At 43.2% G+C, this 17,219-nt stretch overlaps 2 pseudogenes; both read right to left on the bottom strand.

Annotated features, from left to right (window-relative positions):
- Positions 1–918: 918 nt before the first annotated feature.
- LOC136158930 (solute carrier family 2, facilitated glucose transporter member 3 pseudogene) lies at positions 919–2,295 on the bottom strand (annotated as a pseudogene).
- A 7,597-nt stretch (positions 2,296–9,892) lies between these two features.
- Positions 9,893–16,182, bottom strand: LOC136157653 (cationic amino acid transporter 3-like; annotated as a pseudogene).
- Positions 16,183–17,219: the final 1,037 nt, after the last annotated feature.

The raw sequence follows: 17,219 nt of genomic DNA, 5'->3' as shown, positions 1-17,219 counted from the left end.
CAGGCATACGACTTTTCTGAAAAAGTTGAGAGTTTTTATCTGAAGGATAGAAATTGTTAAGAGGCAATGTGCAAACCTCACACTGACCACACCATGCATCCTCCAATCATGCATGACCTTTCTCCCTAAATCCTTCCCTTTTTGTTGCACCTTAACCTCTTCAGTATAAAATCTTCCACCCTATAACCTCTCTCTCTCTTTTTTTTTTCCTATAACCTCTCTTGAAGCACCTCCCTCTAACCTCAATTTCCTTATGCTTTTATTATTTGGTAAAATTACTTTATGTTTAAAAAAATGAATATTTATGCAATAAAATCAGAAGATAAATAAAACTCAAGTTAATTTGCTCAGCAGAGCTGTATGGAAGTGAAGAAGGAGCTCTTATGGAATCCCTCTCTGCCCTCCACTCTTAAGTGTACCTGCTTCCTGGTGAGTCTGAGGTTGGGGGGAATGGTACCTTCTAGCGCACTCTGCAAAATGCCCTGAGGCAATTTTAGAACCTAAGGGAGCAGGAGCTGGCCAAGTTGTCACATACCAAGCGGCCAATCCCTCCTGAAATGAAGGTAGGTTTACTTGGTCTCTCCTGAGCTGAAGAGAATGTCCAAGAAATGAAATTTTTAAAAGCCATTGAAGACAACGACTAACCCCAAACTTGGGATCCTCTGAGCGCCCATCGAGTGTGTGGATGAGAAATGAATGGAGTAGCAGCATTCAGAAACAGTCCTGGGTTACAAGCTGATGAGGTCTCCCTGCTTGCTCAGGGGGAGGCTGCTTTTCATGACGGGAGGGAGGTGTGTAGGAGGCACGTCTTAGGTGTTGGGTGTTCCTCGTGGGCTGGATGCTGTTCATCTCCATGATGGGGCCTTTCTCACCACGGGTTCCTGTCTGTACCTACCCTTCAAAGGCTCATGTAGTTTCTTAAAAAGTCCTGCCAGGGTTCTCAGGAACTTTGAAGAAGGTGAAGACCCAGAAGATAACGAGGAAGACGGTGAAGAAGATGAAAACATACGCGCCTAAGTAGAACGCGGCCAGGGGGAAGAGCAGTCCAACCAAAAAGTTAGAGGTCCAGTTGGAGCAACCAGCCACTGCCATGGCAGCCGGGCGGGGTCCCTGGCCAAAGAGTTCAGCCACGATAAACCAGGGAATGGGGCCTGGGCCAATTTCAAAGAAGGCAACTAAGACCAGGATGGCCCCAATACAGATAAAGCTCATCCAGCTATAACCATTCTTTAGTAACAAAGAAATCATAATGAAGATGGAACAAAAAGCCATCCCTCCAAGGCCAGTCAGGAGTAGAGTCCTCCTCCCAACCCTTTCCACCAAGAACACAGACACCACGGTGAAGATGATATTGAACACACCTGTGCTGATGGTGGCATAGACTGGCTCATGGACACCTGCATCTTCGAAGGTTCCTGTCGAGTAGTAGAACACCACGTTGATCCCAGAGAGCTGCTGGGAGAGCTGGAGCATGATGGAGATAATGATGGGTTGCCGGTAGTTGGGGGAGCGGAAGAGCTCTAGTACTGTGACTTGCTTCTCCTGTGACATCCGCACACTCTCATCCTTCATCTCCTGGATGTCCTGAGCCACGTCCTCGGTGCCCCACAATCTCTGGAGGACCTCCTTTGCTTTCTCCTCCTCCTTTCTGTTAATGAGCAAGAATCTAGGACTTTCAGGGCAAAATGGAAGGGCAGCGCACTGGATGATGGCTGGTATGATGGTGAAGCCCAGGAGCAGAGGCCAGAGATCTTTGGTCCCCAAGATGACTTTTAGACAAAAGATCTGGGCTACCAGAATTCCGATAACAATGCCCAGCTGGTTGAGAGCACCAAAGGTGCCCTGAAGGGCAGTAGGTGAGATCTCTTTAATATACATGGGCACGAATCCTGTGCAGAGTCCGCAGAAGAGGCCGATAACCAGTCGGCCCAAGATCAGCATTTCAACTGACTCTGCTATTTTGCAGAATCCCATAAGGCAGCCACCAGCTATGGCCAACACGTTGACAATAAGCATTGAATTGCACCTGCCAAATCGGTTGACAAAGAGTCCGACAGAGAAGGAACCGATCATACCACCCACGGAGAAGATGGCCACAGACAAGGACCACAGGAATGTCAGGAGCACGGTGGACGGGGGGGTTTCTGACCGCTCCTCCAAAGCATAATTTAGAAAGTCCTTTATGATGGCCTCAGGAACATTGATGACTCCAGAGTTGTAGCCAAACTGGAAAGAGCCTATGGTAGCAACTGAGATGGTGAAGATCAGATGTGCAGTGACCTTCACAGTCCCCATGGCCCTAATTTAATTCTTTTCAAGTCTTCGATAAAGATCTAGGAGTGGGACTCCAGAGACCCCTCTTCCAGGCAGTAAAACCTCCAAAATGTGCTCTCTTGGCGGCAAGTTTTCCTCCAGGTCCTGAGTCTATTATTTCTATATTAAAGAGTCTAAAAAGAGTCTCACAACCTCTAGACTTGATCCAATCACCCCTCCCCACCTCTTCTCACACAAACACAATAGCTCTCAGCTTCTTCCACTTTCATCTGGAAAATGGGTCTCTCCACCCTCAGTCAGGAGCCGGGCTAACCCCTCTGCACTCTGGAGTTGCAGAGGTCTCTTTGGGAGCATATGAACTCAGTGCCCAGTCTCCTGCAGGAGAGGGTGACCCGAGACTTACTGGATCCTTGGAGCAGAGCCTGGAGCACTGGGTCAGTCAGTGAGGTTGAGTTTAAGCCATGTGGGGCTGGAGCTGAGACATCTCCAAGAACCAAAGCGGGGAGTCCTGAGCACAGAAGACAGTCCTCACCCCTGGGTTGTTGGGGTGGAGATGGGGCTGGATGGGTGGGGAGCACTGTTACTATCAGCCCTGACTCTTCTGTGGTTACCCTTGGGTGGGGTGTGGTTCTGAGAGTTTTTTTTTTTTTTTTTAATGTGTGGCAAAATACCCAGAACACAAAATTGACCATTTTAGCCATTTTTAAGTCTGCAGGTCAGTTGTGTTCAAATTTTGTGCAAACTTCAGAAGTTTTTCATCTTGCAAAAATGTCAATTCTGCTCCATTCAACAGTAATTCCCATTTCCCATTTACAGTTCCTGGCAATTACCCTTCTACTTTCTGTCTCTATGAATCTGACTACTCCAGGTACTTCATTTTAAGTGGAGTCATTCAATATTTCTCCTTTCCTGTCAGGCTTATTTTACCTAGTAAAATGTCCACAAGGTCATACCTATTGTATCTTGTGTTAGAATTCCTCTTTTTTATAATGGTGAGCAATACTCTATTGTGGTTACCTACCATATTGGCTTATCCATTCTTTGACCAGTGGAAAACTTGGGTTGCTTTCATGCTTTAGTTATTGTGAAAAGTGCTGTGAACAGGAATTTGCAAATATCTCTTCCAGAGTGTGCATTCAATTCTTCTGCATACATCATCAGAAGTAGAATCACTTGTAAGATTTTTATCTGCTTGTGATGAAGAAGATATTCACATATTGAGGTATGGGGATGTCCTTTTGACTTATAATACATGATTCAGCCTAAATTTTGTGTGAACTAAACCTTCACAGAGTATCTTCTTTAACAACTGAGGTAAAGAGCATCTGTTTTAAAGATAAGGATGAGTAACTCCCTCCTCATGGCATCAGTGTTAGCACTCTCTGGAAGATAAGGTTCCCTTCCCAGTCACCAGGGAGCTGCCGTCTTGCTGTCTGTGTATGAAGTCTGTCTCTTTTGAAACCTTGAAGGAATACATCCTGTCATGTTGATGTATGTCCTTTGCTTGGATGAGGTAGAAGGCTGTGCTGGACACCAGGCTTCAGCAGAGCAGGTCCTCAGAGCTCTAGGGACACTGTCTCCCTTGCTACAGTCCGCAGTTTGGCTCAAAGAAAACTCTTTCCTATTTCAGCTATGTACTTTTCATTGACCATTTCTGTGGACACTTGAACTCATTTGATCACCAAGGACCCTAGAAAATGTGGGCTATAAGGCCCAGGACCCCACTCAAGCCTGCTCCCTCCCAGTCCTCTTACACGACCTGATTCCCCACAATCTGCACCTGACCTGAGACACCCCAGTGTGCGGACCTCCAAGCTCAGCTGTGCCCCAACCAGGAGAAGGGAGCTTAACATCTCTGATGTCAATTCAAGCAACACAAACATTGAACAAACATTGTGCTTTGTTCAGTCTGGAACAACTGATGGGAGAGGATAAAGGAGATGCGACTTGGTCTTCCTCAGGGAACTCTGTTGCTGGAACAGCCGAGCACAGAGATAGAGAAGTGATACTTGATGTGAGAGGTCAGGAGCTCTGCTCCTCATGAAGGAAAACCCGGGAGCAGGAAGTGTAGTGAAGAAGGGGTGATGGTGGTACTTGGGGTTGACTTGATTCTGACCTCCATCAAATGACCCACAGGCTAAAACACTGAGCACAAACCAGCAACATGGGTCTTATATATAACTAGTTGACTATTACATTAACTTCTTTAAAAATTGAAGTATAGTTGATTTACAGGATTATCATTTTGTTTTTTAAAGCCAACCACACAAGAGGGAGTGAATAGATTAAGCTATGGTGGAGAATTTTAGTTCTTTTTCTGATTGAGTAGTATATCATTATATGTATACACACATGTATATAAATATTTATATGACATCTTCTTTATCCATTCATCTGACTTTCTCTTTTTAAAAAATTATTAATTTTTTCCCAATTATTTTTATTAGTTGGAGGCTAATTACTTTACAATATTGTAGTGGTTTTTGCCATACACTGACATGAATCAGCCATGGATTTACATGTGTTCCCCATCCTGAACCCCCCTCCCACCTCCCGCCCCATCCCATCTGTCTGGGTCGTCCCAGTGCACCACCAGCCCCGAGCACTTGTCTCATGCGTCCAACCTGGACTGGCGATCTGTTTCACACTTGATAATATACATGTTTTGATGCTGTTCTCTCAAATCATCCCACCCTCACCTTCTCCCATAGAGTCCAAAAGTCTGTTTTATACATCTGTGTCTCTTTTTCTGTCTTGCATATAGGGTTATTGTTACCATCTTTCTAAGTTCCATATATATTCATTAGTATACTATATTGGTGTTTATCTTTCTGGCTTACTTCACTTCGTATAATGGGCTCCAGTTTTATCCATCTCATTAGCATTGATTCAAATGTATTCTTTTTAATGGCTGAGTAATATTCCATTGTGTATATATACCACAGCTTTCTTATCCATTTGTCTACTAGGTTGCTTCCATGTCCTGGATGTTATAAACAGTGCTGCGATGAACATTGGGGTACATGTGTCTCTTTCAGTTCTGGTTTCCTCGATGTGTATGCCCAGGAGTGGGATTGCTGGGTCATATGGCAGTTCTATTTCCAGTTTTTAAAGGAATCTCCACACTGTACTCCAACTAGTACACTAGCGGCTGTACTAGTTTGCATTCCCACCAACAGTGTAAGAGAGTTCCCTTTTCTTCACACTCTCTCCAGTATCAAGCTACCAACGGTATTCTTCACAGAACTAGAACAAATAATTTCACAATTTATATGGAAATACAAAAAACCTCGAATAGCCAAAGTAATCTTGGGAAAGAAGAATGGAACTGGAGGAATCAACCCGCCTGACTTCAAGCTCTACTATAAAGACACAGTCATCAAGACAGTATGGTACTGGCACAAAGACAGAAATATAGATCAATGGAACAGAATAGAAAGCCCAGAGGTAAACCCACATACCTATGGACACCTTATCTTTGACAAAGGAAGCAAGGATATACAAAGGAAAAAAGACAACCTCTTTAACAAGTGGTGCGGGGAAAATTGGTCAGCCATTGTAAAAGAATGAAACTAGAACACTTTCTAACACCATACACAAAGATAAACTCAAAATGGATTAAAGATCTAAATGTAAGACCAGAAACTATAAAACTTCTAGAGGAGAACATAGGCAAAACACTCTCCGACATAAATCACAGCAGGATCCTCTATGACCCACCTCCCAGGATATTGGAAATAAAAGCAAAAATAAACAAATGGGACCTAATGAAACTTAAAAGCTTTTGCACAACCAAGGAAACTATAAGCAAGGTGAAAAGACAGCCTTCAGAATGGGAGAAAATAATAGCAAATGAAGCAACAGACAAAGGATTAACCTCAAAAATATATAAGCAACTCCTGCAGCTCAATTCCAGAAAAATAAATGACCCAATCAAAAAATGGGCCAAAGATCTAAACAGACATTTCTCCAAAGAAGACATACAGATGGCTAACAAACACATGAAAAGATGCTCAACATCACTCATTATTAGAGAAATGCAAATCAAAACCTCAATGAGGTACCATTACACACCAGTCAGAATGGCTGCTATCCAAAAGTCTACAAGCAATAAAAAATTATTAATTTATATTACTTTTGGCTGTTCTGGGTCTTCCTTGTTGCACGTGGGCTTTTTCTAGTTTTAGCAAGGAGGGGCTACTCTCTAGTTGCAGTGAACAAGCTTCTCATTGAGGAGTTTTTCTTGTTGCAGAGCATGGTTTCTAGTTGCAAGGTCTTCAGTAGTTGCAGGATGCGGATTCAGTAGCTGTGGTTCACAGGCTTAGTTTCCGCATGGCATGTAGGATCTTCCCGGACTAGGCATCATATACCTGCGTACCCTACATCAGAGGGTGAATGGATCACCAGGGAAGCCCTATCCATTCATCTGTTGATGGATACTTAGGTGGCTTCCATTTGTTGGCAATTGTGAGTAATGCTGCTATGAACATTGAAGGGCATGCGTCTTTTCAAATTAGTGTTTTTGTTTTTATTGGATATATACCAAGAAGTGGACTTGCTGGGTAAGATGGTAGTTCTAATTTTAGTTTTTTTAGAAACCTCCATATTGTTTTTTTATAGTGTTTGCACAAATTTACATTCCCAACAACAGTGTATGAGGGTCCCCATTTGTCCAAATCTGCCTTCTACTCTCCTGGGTTTTGTCTTCATATGTGGTACTGGAACTAACCCATCTTCCCAAGGTATGTCTCGATAACTGGCAAGTAGGTTTATGGTATTGGGTCATTATGCTACGTCCCCATTACAGAGGCAAGAGATCCATGTTAGCAGGATACCAAGATAGCTGGTGGCAAAGTCTTTGGGAATCTTGGTTCCTGGTCCAAAGGTATATGTAAACAGAAATATAGTTAGAAATCTATAAGCCACCATTGCTCAAATAACTGAAGAAACTACAAAAAGAATAGTAGCACAACAGATGCACTTAAAATTCTCAGCCAAAGTAGGTTTTAGGGAACAGAATTTCCCTAGATTTTCTACTGGTCAAACAAGAAGGCATTATACTATTACTCACATGACTTCTTTGACTTACATTACTACCTCAGAAGTAAGAGACACACATAGACACACATAGAAAAAATTTTCCAAGGGGCAAAATGGTTGCAAAATGTAACGTAGACTGACCCTTTCAATGACCTGATTAGTTGGTTCCTCTTGGGACTAGGCAAATTTTCCACACTTCTTTATAGATGATTATTGTTTTAATATTACTATCCTTTCCCTAGCTATCAAGTTACTCATGACATATATCCCCATCTGCTTAAAGTCTGCTGCCAAAACCCCACATACAAATGATTGTACAGGAAACTGAGATGATGGACCAAATGTATAATCTATAAAATGGCTTCTCACATGGGTCTGTGGTAAAGAATCCACTTGCCAATGCAGGAGATGTGTGTTTGATCGCTGGGTTGGGAAGGTCCCCTGGAGAAGGGAACAGAAACCCACTCCAGTGTTGTTACCTGGAGAATCCCATGGACAGACAAAACTGGTAGGCTACAGTCCATGTCACAAAGAGTCAGACACAACTGAGTGAACATGCCCACACCCACACCCACACCCACACACACGCGTATAAAACATTTCTCCATCAGTATATACACATGTATGTTGTTTAACGCATTTTAATTAATTTACCCAATTATAAAGTTCTATATATTATGTGCTGTTTTACTACAAACACTATACATAGACACACATTTTATGAATATTAATACTTATATGAATGTTAATTACATAATAATTGAATATAAAGATACATACATACATATTTACAGATATACATTTCTTTGTTGTGTTTTGCAAATACTGCATTTTTTACTTTTTTACAATTGAAGCTTTGTGGCAACCTTGAGTCATCAGATGATGGTAAGCATTTCTTAGCAATAACATCTTTAAAAATAAGGTATGTACACTGTTTAATTAAAGACAATGCTTAGCACACTGAACAGACTAGAGTGTAGTATAAAATAACTTATATGCCCTGGAAAAACAAAGAATTGTGTGCCTCTTTTTATTGCCAATTCTCTTATTACAGTGGTTTGTAACCGAATCTCCAAAGTATGTCTACATTAACTCTCCACTTTGGGTGATATCATTTAATTGTTACAGAAGGTGCATCATTTTTCCTCGCTGGAAAGTTGTCCACATTCTGGTTTTAGCTAATAGTGTTTTTGGCTGAAACTCTTAGGTCTTTTATGAATTAGCAGTTGACCTAGAAGCTTGACTACATTCTGATTCAACTTCTCATCAAGACTCTTTCATGGACAGTATTCTGTGTTGCCTGTTACAGCACACAGGGTAGCATGGGATATCTGGTTGTCCCCCAGCAGTAAGGGAAGAACAACAATCAGGTGATGTCAGTCTCCTCCATCAAAGGTTTACTCAATAGAATCAGTCTCCATGAACTGCTTCCTAAACCTGTAACCAGAATTTGTAAGATATTGTATGTTCTAAATCTGTTCATCCTCATCTGTTTTTAATCTAAACCGGGTACTCAATATCTTGACCTCCATCCCTCTTTCACTCTACATCAGCTGTTCATTCCCACCAACAGTCCTCTACTTCATTATTACCAATGTCTTCAATGTCCATAAACCCAATTTAAACATTAATTCTGCAGCAACCACCTTTTAATCTTGTCTCTCCAATTTCACTTCCTTTTAGTTCTATGCAACTGTAACCATTTATCAACCAACAATTATTTCCCACCCACTTCTCTCTCCTCTGGCAAAATAGGAGTCTTTTTTTTCAGTAAAGACCTTTTCCCCATCAACTCTGTTATGTAACTCTAAGAGTATGTGACTGGCTTCCCTGGTGGCTCAGTCAGTTAAGAATACACCTGCAATGCAGGAGACATGAGTTTGATCCTTGGGGCGGGAAGATTCCTTGAAGGTGGAAATGGCAACCCACTCCAGTATTATTGCCTTAAAGAATCCCCATTAACAGAGAAGCCTGGTGGGCTACAGTCTATGAGGTCGCACAAGTCCAACTCAACTTAGCAATGAAACCACTGCACTGCACTATAACTCAATAAAGTTGGGGAAAGAGATAAAAATGACCATTTCCTTTTATCAGTATGAAACGATCTAATTTATAAGTAATTCTTCTCTTTTTCTTAAAGTATAAAGTATACTTTGTTTGGTATTAACATAGCTACCTTGACTTTCTAGTATTACTGTTTGCACAATATATCTCTTCCCTTGCTTTTACTTCCAACCTATTTGTATCTTAATACATAAAGCATAACTCTTCACAAAATGTGTAGTTCCCTGATTTCCTTTCCAAGTTTCAATCTCTGTGTTTTTGCTGAAATTAGGCACAGGAACATGCTTCTTATGTGAAGTTTAATATTTTATTTCTTCCTCTAGTTTCTGGTTATGCTGGTATACTTTCTTTGTGAAAGTTCATCTTGTTGCTTACTTACAAAGCATGCACTTTCCTAGATGTATATTATGCCTTTTAAAGCTTGCTTAAAAATTGTAAAACATTTAAGTCATTTTGTCCACAAGCAATAAATACACAGCAGTAAATGCATTTCAACTTCACAGACCATAGAGACTCACAGTGTCCTTTGAACTAGCAGATCTTCCAGTGCATGGAGGGATTTCATACAACATCTACTTCCTGTGGCTAAGATGATTCTTGATATGTTTTTGTCAAGAGTCTGGGAGGTAGAGGCTGGTGGCTGTGGCTCATCATTCTCCTCCAAGCTGTGTTGGATCCCATATCCTAAGTATATGGCAAGTCCTAGGAGGGAAATGAGACAATGAGAAGGAAAAGTAAGTGCTCTCCCCACTTACAAATGCCCAACAGTGCTCCTATTATGGTGTCCAAGACAATTTGGGGGAGTTCAGTTTGGGTTCAATCACTCAAGTGGACTCTTTATCCCAGAAAGTCACTTACCAACCACCATCCAGATGCCAAACTGGGCCCAGGCCCCAGAGGTCATCTGCATCATCAGGTAAATGTTGAGAAAGATGCTCACCAGTGGGAGGACAGGCAGAGCAGGGACCTGTGGGCAGAGTCAGTTCATCCTTGAATACACCACAGACATCTGAAGGGGAAACCCTACCCCATGGTTGTGGGAAGGCTCCAGTCCTACTCAGGCTGTGTGCTCAGTGCTTACTGAGACTGTGTATGTAAAGCTCTTAGTGTGGCTCAGGGAAGGGTTCATCTGTTTTAGCAACTTCCCTTCTCCCCTGGTCCAGTAAATGATGTTTAGGCCATGAAGCATGCAGACTTCATTCACTCAAGGTGGATAGTTGGGCACATAAGGTCACCTACCTTAAAATAAAGGTGAGTGGTGCTCTGGGGTTGCCTCCAGATGATGACCGTGACCCCAGTGATGAGCAGCAGCAGCAGCACAGCCACTGTTGTGAGCCCGGGGTCTCCAGAGAACACCTGGCTGGGCCACTGGGCCAGGATCAGGCTCAGGATGGTCAGCAGAAGAACTGCAGGGGTCAAGGTGGAGGAGAACAGGCTGGACCCAGAAGACAAAGACATCAGGACCTCAGGTCACAAGCCTCCCCAGGCTTCCCACCTCAGGAAGGGCCATTATATCTCCAAGATTCTTCCTCAACTACCAAAGACACAGAATCCCGCTCTATCTTCTCAGGTTCAGAGTATAATCAAAGAGAAGTCCCACTGCTCACCAAGCAGGAAGGCACATCCATAGACAATCTGGCCAGATTTCTGGGTGGGGATGGTGTTGATAGGGTCACACAGACTCTTCAGAATGCTTGATGTTCCTCTTTCTGGTACAGATTCCAAAGGACTTCCTTCAATATCAGGCTTCATCTCAATTTTCTCCTCTGTTTTCTCCTGCTTGCTTAAATTCTGATCTTGCTGGTACCTTAATTAGAGGTATTCAAGCAATATTGACAGCAGCCCCTGCTCATCCAACGTCACACAGCCTATTCCACATCAGTCTTGCATTAAGCAGAACAGGACATTTAGAAGACAGCATGAAGGCAGACGATTACCTCCCCATCAATCCCTATGAGTTCATGGCCCCCAGTCAAGATGTAGTGGAGTCTCACCTGAGGACATACCAGAAAGAGCCACCAGCGAGTAAACAAGCAGGGTCCCGATTGACACAAGGTCCACAAGATCCCTGAACTCAAAAAGTAATGCCATGATCCCTAGAATGAGGGCAGGAACAAGGTGAGGAGAGAGTGAGGAACCACTGGACATATGCAAGATAAGGAAGTTGATCAAAGAAGAAATGGGTTTTGGTTATTCACCTGCGAGGTTCCCAGAGGCCATGATGGCTGTGACGGGGGTGCCTGTGTGATCATGGATTCAGGCAAGTCCCCGGAAAAGGAGCCCGTCCTCTGCCATTGCACAGATCAGCCGAGGCGTGGTGAACATGGTACCCAGGAGGCTGGGAGAGGAAATGGGGACATGTGTGAGGACGTGAAGAAACAGGAGAGACCAGGGCATCTGCTCCCTCATCTACATGGAGCAAGGTGTCCTTCCCTCTTGTCTCTCAAGCCCAAGGGCTGGGATACCTGAGCATCTGACAGTAGATGGGGAGAAAACCACGACACTGACCTGGATGTAAGAGCACAGGGGGCGCCAACAATTATGACATATCTGGCAGCATCCCAACCAACGTGGAGAAAAGCCTATGGCAAGGGGCTTGCAGGATGAATCAGGTAGTAGGGCACCATGAGAGTGAGTGATGCCGAGACACCAAAATACACCAAAAAACAGATGAAGAGTGTGATCATGATGCCCAAAGGGATGGAACGATCAGGATTTAGAGCTTCTTCCCCTGCAGGGAGAGTGGAAGTTCTGGGTCAGGAAAACACACTGAGGTGAAATCACAGAATCAAATTCCCTCTTGACATCCAAACGTAGCCTAACCTCTACTGACCCTTACACCCAAGGGCAGCCCAAACTGGGCCCATACCCCTGACGAGACACACAATGACCATGTTACCTCTAGTGGCAATGGAACCAAAGCCAAGAAATGCATAGAAACATGTAGCTGCTCCGTGGAGAATCCCGTCATAATCAAAGGGTACAAACCCTCCAGAACCCAGAGGACCCAAGCTACAGTGAAAGAAGGAATGAAGAAGAAGTTGGGTGAGGTGAGTTCAGCCATCTCTACTGGACTCCTCCCTTAGTACCACAAGTCCTAGGTCCCAGTACTCCCGTCACCTGGGTCCATCAGTCCATTTATCTCTAGTCTCCACCATATTCCCATATGAGCACTCCCACAAGCGTTACTATGACCTAGAGAACCCTCCTAACCTAGAGGTGTCACTGGATGCAGATGTGTTCAATGTGTAGTCCTTTTCTGTGAGCTTCCAGTTGTGCAGGTCTCCCTTAATGAGGCCAGAGAGGATGATGAAGCTGAGAACCAAAATGTTGATGCCTGTGAACACCTTATTAATCAGAGCTGACTCACGAGCTCCCAGAACCTGCAGTCCTGTGGGAAAGATGGAATATGAAGCATATAAAATACTAAGTCCATAGATACAGAAAGCAGACTAGTGGTATCTGGGAGTTAGGGCACTGGTGGTGATGGACCAATGGACAGTGACTGCTCAGTGAGTACAAGGTGTCCTTTTGGGGTGGTGAAAATGTTTGGAACCAGATGGAGGTGATGGTTACACAACGTTATGAATGTACCAACTTCCACTGAATTTTACGCTTTCAGATGGTCAATTTCTGACTGTGGCAACCCTCTCATAATATAAACTTCTACCAAATCATCTCATGTACATCTTAAATTTATACTGTGTTGTATTTACATCTCAATAAAGCTGGGGAAAATAATAAAATGTTTTATTTTATGTTATTTTAATTTCCTCTCAATTAAAAACACATCTTTGGGGACTTCTCTTGTGGCCTAGTGTTTAAGAATTCGCCTTGCAATGCAATCTGTGGGTTCGATCCCTTGTCAGGGAACTAATATCCCACACGCCTGGAAGCAGCCAAGCCTTCGAGTTCCAACTACTGAGCCCATGCACTTTGGAGCCCGTGTGCCACAAATAGACAGTCTGTGCACCACAACTAATTCCAATTGCAGCCAAATAAATAAATAAAATTTTAATATTCTTATTAAAAAAAAAAAAAACCAATCACATTTCTGGTATCAGTACAGAGAAGAAACTTATGGTCTAAGTAAATGATTCTCAGCTGGGGTGACTTGTCCACCATGTGACATATGGCAATATCTGGAGATATTCTAACTTTCCCAGAGATGCTACTAAACATCCAACAAAGATTATTTAAAAAATCTGAAATGCACACCTCTAAATCTATGAAGAATCCAGCCCAAATTGTCAATAATATCAAGAATGGGAAAGAATGGTCTGTGTCCTACCTTCCTATTTCTCATATCCCAGATGCTTCTTTTCATCCTAATCCCCCACCATTCTTCCATCCCAAGGCTTTCCCACCCCAACTTCCCCTCAATACCCCTCTCTCCACATCCTATAATGGACTCCTTCTCACCTGTTAATGACAGTACCAGGCCCAGGGCAAAAAATTTGGATACCTGGCCAAGAAGTAGGGCATTTGCAGAGAGAAAGTTTCCTATAACACTGAGAGATGTGGTTCCCAATCAGGTTGTCAAAGACATAGCTCCAGGCCCTGGACACATTGGAGGTGGCTGCAGCAACAGAAGAAGGAATATTCATTAGCAACCATAAATTGACTTCTAATACAGGATATATTTTGAGGGGAGGGGACCCCAAGCAAAATACTTAATCTCAGTGTCTCTTTTCATGGGTTGGGGAGGGCAGACCCAGGTGATCCACAAAATAAGTCAACTAATTAATATTCTAGGAGATCAATATTACACAATAAAACATAACAGGAATTTAGGGCCAGAAGGGCTGGAAGGTGAGGATTGAAAGTTTAAATCCAGATGTAAAGGCAAATTCCGTGAATCCAACAGCTGAGCAAATACTTCAATATGGTAAAGGGATGAGCTTGTGGGCCATGCCTCCCTTCTCACCCACTCCCTATAGTTCTCTTTCCTCTGGGTTCTTGGTCCATCATTTAAGAAAAACAAGATAGAGTTCAGTAGAATGACATTTTGGAGTTTTCCTGTCACTATTATCCACTTCACCCCACAAGGTCAATAATAAAGTTCTCATGAATGAGTGAAGGCCTAAACCCCACCTACTATCTCCTGATCTTAAGCTACACCCCTTCCCCCTCCCCACCACCTCACCAATGACATAGGACAGGATGAGGTTCCAGCCAATGATGAAGGCACACAATTGGCCCACGGTGACATAGATGTAGAGATACGCAGTACCAGAGCATGGTACCCGGGCCCTAAACTCAGCAAAGCAGAGACTAGACATCACACAAGTCAGGGCAGCCACCAGGAAGCAGATGACGGTCGCTGGTCCAGCTCTCACTTTGGCTAATTCACCAGTCAGGATATACACGCCAGCTCCCAGGGTGCTGCCCACATCCAAGGCCACCAGGTCGAGGGTGTTAAGATAAGCTCTGGGCCTCTCTGCCCTGAGCTCCAGTGGACACCTGCAGATCAGATTTTCACCAAATTGGCCAACATACTGATGCAGCATCCTAGACATAATTGAGGAGGTTACAGTCTGCAGAGAAGACAAACCACAAAGCCATCAATAATGTCCATCTCTCCTTGGCCATGAAAGTATAATTCCTTGGAGTAATGGAGTTATAGGAAGCAGGAGGAAAAATAACATATCAAGCAAGTTCTGATCTCTGAGCTATGGTTTCTACAAACATGAATAAAATCATTAATGTCTTTTAAATTTACTGAAAGTGTACGGATTGAGGAGAGCAAAAGATGTCATACCAAAATGTCCCACATTACAGAATTGGGCAATTTAAAATGCTTAAGATGGCAAATTTTATGTCATGTGTACTTTACCACTATTTAAAAAAATTGCTGCCAATGATATATAATAGAGTCAGCTTCACAGAGTTGCTGGTTGTAGAAAACCTCATGATAATTTAATATAAATCTCCATACAATCATCTCTGTGGTTATCAAAATATGAGGATTCTAGGGTCCCTTACATTGTCCCTACATCCACAGAGGAGGAACATGCAGATATGGAGGCCAACATTATACAGGAGACTGACATCAATGGTCCACACACCATAAACCCTGTAAAAGGGGAATCTTTAATATTGTTTGAACGCTTGTCTAAAATGAGTCTCAACCTCCAGATTTGGAAAACAGCTGAGCAAAGACTTCAAAATGGTGAGGAGATGAGCCTGTGGGACATGTCATCCTCTCAATCACTCCCTAAGTTCCCTTTCCTCTGGGTTCTTAGTCTGTCATTTAAGGAAAGCAGCATAGACCAGAGAAGAAATAAAATTTGGGACTTTTTCCTGCTACTAAAACCACTTCACCCCACAGGGTGGATAAAAAATTTCTCATGAATGAATAAAGACCCCAACCCCTTCTCCTACTTTCTGAATCTTAAGCCCCACACCTTTCCCCGACCCTATCATCTCACCAATGACATAAGAGAGTATAAAGTCCCAACCAACAATGAAGGCACACAGCTGTCCCCCGGTGACACAGCTGTAGAGATACAAAGAACCAGCACATGGTACCCGGGCCCCTAACTCAGCATAGCAGAGTCCAGACAACATTGTAGACAGGGCGGCCACAAAGAAGCAGATGATGTTAGCTGGTCCAGCTTTGTTCTTGGCCACCTCTCCAACCAGGATGTACATGCCAGCTCCCAAGGTGCTGCTCACACCTAAGGACACCAGGTCAAGGATGTTCAGACAACTAGACAGACGACTCTCAGACTCCTCCTTGGGTTCCAGTGGCCTTCTGCGGGCCAGCTTCTGACCAAACTGGTGAACATACTGTCACAGCATCCTAGACATAGTTCAGGAGGCTACTATCTGCTGAGAAAAAAACAAAAAAAACAAAAAAAACATAAAGCCATCAGGAATGTCCATCTGCCCTTGGCCTGAGGGGTTCAGTTCCACAGAGCAATGGAGTGATGGGAAGTAGGTGTCCCACACCTCATCTCTGAGCTTTGGTTTATTAAACATAAAGAATCTTTTTAATATGTTTCAAAGCTGCTTGAAAGTTTGCTTGAAGGGAAGTGAGGGGAAGCAGAAATCGTTACACTAAAGTATGTTACTTTGGCTTGTTGATTGTCTTGATCTGAAGTCAGTTAAGACCCAGAAGCTTCAAGAAAAGCTCCTTGTATTTTATCTGCTCAAAATAATTTATATCATGGTGGCTATGCCAAGAAGAGAGCTGTTACTATTAAGTCTTTCTATCTTAGAAATTGTGGTGCTGGACAAGACTCTTGAGGGTCCCTTGTACTACAAGGAGATCAAGCCAGTCAAACCTAAAGGAAATCAACCCTGAATATTCATTGGAAGGACTGATGCTGAAGCTGAAGTACCAATACTTTGGCCACCTGATGTGAAGAACTGACTCACTGGAAAATACCCTGATCTTGGGAAAGACTGGAGGCAAAAGGAGAAGGGGGTGACAGAAGATGAGATGGTTAGATAGCATCATTGATTCAATGAACATGAATTTGAGCAAACTCTGGGAGTTAGTGGAGGACAGAAGAGCCTGGTATGCTGCAGTCCACTGGGTTTCAAACAGTCAGATACTACTTAGCAACTGAACAACAACAACAATTTCAGAAATAGTTGTCTTCATGGGGTGGGAGACATTTATTTGCCAAGTATTTGCTCTTCCTATCCTCCTGTGGTTTGTCTTCCTCCTCTTTGAAGACCCAGTGTCCTACTCCTACCCTATACTCCTTAGCTCATGGTAGCATATAAGCCTTAGGAAGCCTTGCTACAAACAAAACTAGTGGAGGTGATGGAACTCCAGCTGAGCTATTTCAAATCCTAAAGATGATGCTGTTAAAGTGCTGCACTCAACA

This window comes from Muntiacus reevesi, chromosome 2 (assembly GCF_963930625.1).
Source record: "Muntiacus reevesi chromosome 2, mMunRee1.1, whole genome shotgun sequence".
NCBI classification, from domain to species: domain Eukaryota; kingdom Metazoa; phylum Chordata; class Mammalia; order Artiodactyla; family Cervidae; genus Muntiacus; species Muntiacus reevesi.
Note: the sequence above shows the minus strand (reverse complement) of the source record. Positions and strands in the feature narration are given on the sequence as shown.